This window comes from Protobothrops mucrosquamatus, unplaced genomic scaffold (assembly GCF_001527695.2).
Source record: "Protobothrops mucrosquamatus isolate PMUCROS unplaced genomic scaffold, P.Mucros_1.0 scaffold2990, whole genome shotgun sequence".
Lineage (NCBI taxonomy): Eukaryota > Metazoa > Chordata > Lepidosauria > Squamata > Viperidae > Protobothrops > Protobothrops mucrosquamatus.
The window spans coordinates 149636-152508 of NW_015389010.1; positions in this window are offsets into that span (position 1 = coordinate 149636).

Below are 2873 nucleotides of genomic sequence, written 5' to 3' on the forward strand. Positions count from 1 at the left end.
TAAAATAAGTTTAAGGCAGTCCAAGATAAGTGATCTGAACATGGTGCACCCAGTGCACAGACTAATTTCTTGTTAAAAGATGAAGTTGACATGGAATGAAGTTGACATGGAGAATGTGGTGTTCAGTTTAACAGCCTGAGCTAAAATGTCTTTATCACTAGCACTGATAATGTTACCTAGTTTGGGTAATGAAATGTCTGCAAGAAAACAACCAAGCTCAGAATATACCAAGGACCCTTCATTTCAATCCTCAAATATTCTTCTTTATTGGTAAAATGTCTTTCCTTGGAAGTAAGATTTATTGACTTAAGATGACCAGGGGACTGGAGGCTAAAACTTATAAGGAACGGTTGCTGGAATTGGTTATGTCTAGTTTAATGAAGAGAAGGACAAGGGGTGACATGATAGCAGTATTCCAATATTTCAGGGGTTGCCACAGAGAAGAGGGAGTCAAGCTATTCTCCAAAGCACCTGAAGGCAGGACAAGAAGCAATGGATGGAAACTAACCAAAGAGTGAAGCAACCTAGAACTAAGGAGAAATTTCCTGACAGTTAGAACAATTAATCAGTGGAACAACCAGCCTCCAGAAGCTGTGAATGCTCCAACACTGGACATTTTTAAGAGACCCGACAGCCATTTGTCTGAAATGGTATAGTGTTTCCTGCCTGAGCAGGGGGTTGGACTAGATGACCTCCAAGATCCCTTCCAATTTTATTATTTTTATTGGTATTGGTATTGGTATTGTATTTTTATTGATGTATTTTTATTACTGGGCTTAGACATTTTTGAGTAATATTTTTTCAGTGTAACATTTCTAATTCATGGTAAGTGGCCCATACATAAACATGGATGTGACATTGCTTGAAGACATTGCTAAGTCAAAATCAGCTAAGTGATCTCTATTCTGTTACTTAGGGTTAAATATTTATCTTGCAGTCCAACTAATTCCCCATCACTGGAAGGGAGAATTGAAAGATATCTGATTGGAGGTAGGTTACTCAAACATATCTGATAAAAACAATGAATGACTTGTCAAAAATTCTACATGTATAAGACAGGTCTTGTAACTAGTGAGTATAAAAAAGAAGTAGGATGTCGGGTCATATGGTCTTAGAATAAAAGCCTAACCAAGTGGTGAGACTCATCCATGGGCCCTAGAATTGAGTCCACCCAGCTCCTGTAGGCAAATAATCAAGTCTCCCTATGTACAATAAAATCTATTTCCTTTTTTCTTATATGCATCTGCAGTTTTGGAATAATCTGAACTGGGTGGCAATTCCTTTGCTTAAAATTTTCCACCCTTAAAGTTTATTATGCAGAAGGATTGCAGTATAGTGTAGTTGAAAAGACAGAAGACATATAGGTAGACAATGGATAAAGTATAATAGTTTATTCTATTCTATTCTATAATAGTTTATTCTATGAAGCCCTTCACATTGATTCTATCTCAAAATTGGTTAATGTATTTCTTAGTATTGTCTTTCTTTCATTTCCAGTGTAAAACCAATGGAGATATTGGCCAATTTGTTGTTATTTTTATTTAGAAAATGCATTTCTAAACTCAATAAAAGCTTAGTGAAAGTTTCCACATGTCCTTTTCTGACAACTGGCTGATGAAAGTAATATCCCTGTAAATAGAAATAAATAAAAAGTATCATCATCAATGAGCATCTGAAACTTGTTAACAATCTGTTCTAGATGGATCATTCGCTTGAAATTACAGTAAATGTACAGTATTACTCTTCTGTTAATGGAGAAATAGGTTGCAAGAGGCATGACAATGATATAATTTCTGTTTTTGTCAAAAATCCCTGAATGCTGGCTGCAGATTTACTTAGTAGCTCTTGTCTCCAACCAAAACAAATGGGATCACAAGAAATACAGTGTAGTTATGGGTCAGGAATTTGTACAAATTGTTGCTTTGTTGCTATGAGAGCAATGGTAATGTCTTTATTAAAAATAGGAATTATGAGTGGACCCCTGGAGTGTTTCTGCTTCAGACTAGAAATTGCATGAAAAACCATCAGTTGCTTATCAATAAATTAGATTGGGATAAGTCTTATCTGTTTTTTTTTTTACTTCTATGAAATAATCTGCTTATCAGAGTCCAAATTATCTTGACAGCTTGAGTCTGATGAGAATACTGAATAAAGAAAAGAACTGTTATTTCCTCCCAAATCAGTTGTTTCATTACTATAAACCATACTGCTTCCCCCCCACCCACGTTTGGGAAGTCTTCCTAAATAAGCTGATTAGGATTTTGGTAGCTGATTAAAAACAACTTTAAGACAAATCCTGAAATATGAAACGGGATGGACTCATTTGGACTGAAACTGGCTGTTTTTGAAGAAAAGCAATTCCCATAAAACAACAAAACCAGAAAGCTTAGCAGAGCATTTAGTGGTTCGTGGCCAGTGTAAAAAGGCAAAACCGTGGCTGCAAAACTAAGCTATATTGTTTCCATTGCTCCGTTAAATGGAAAAAGGGGGAGAGAGGAAAATGTAGTTAAGTGGCTGAAAAGGGATTGGTTCATTACTTGAGGCTCTTCTCCAGCAATTTACGAGTAAAAATCATAAAATCCTACGGAAACAGACAAAGTTAAAAAGACACAGAGAGAGTTCTCAAGCAACCAGCACCAATAGTTGCATACCACTATGGATCCCCATGCTGGTTGTTAGAGCCAGGTTTTAACACTCTTTTGGGAAGGCCCAAAGAATGGGGCTAGCTTCACCTAAAGAGACAAGATGTTACATTGGATGGTTGGATGGTCTCCTAGTGTAGGGCTTTTCAACCTTTTCACCCATTGTACCACTTTTAGGATATGGCAATATCTGAGTACCACCATTCGCCTAGCAAGGTGTCAAAAACTTGA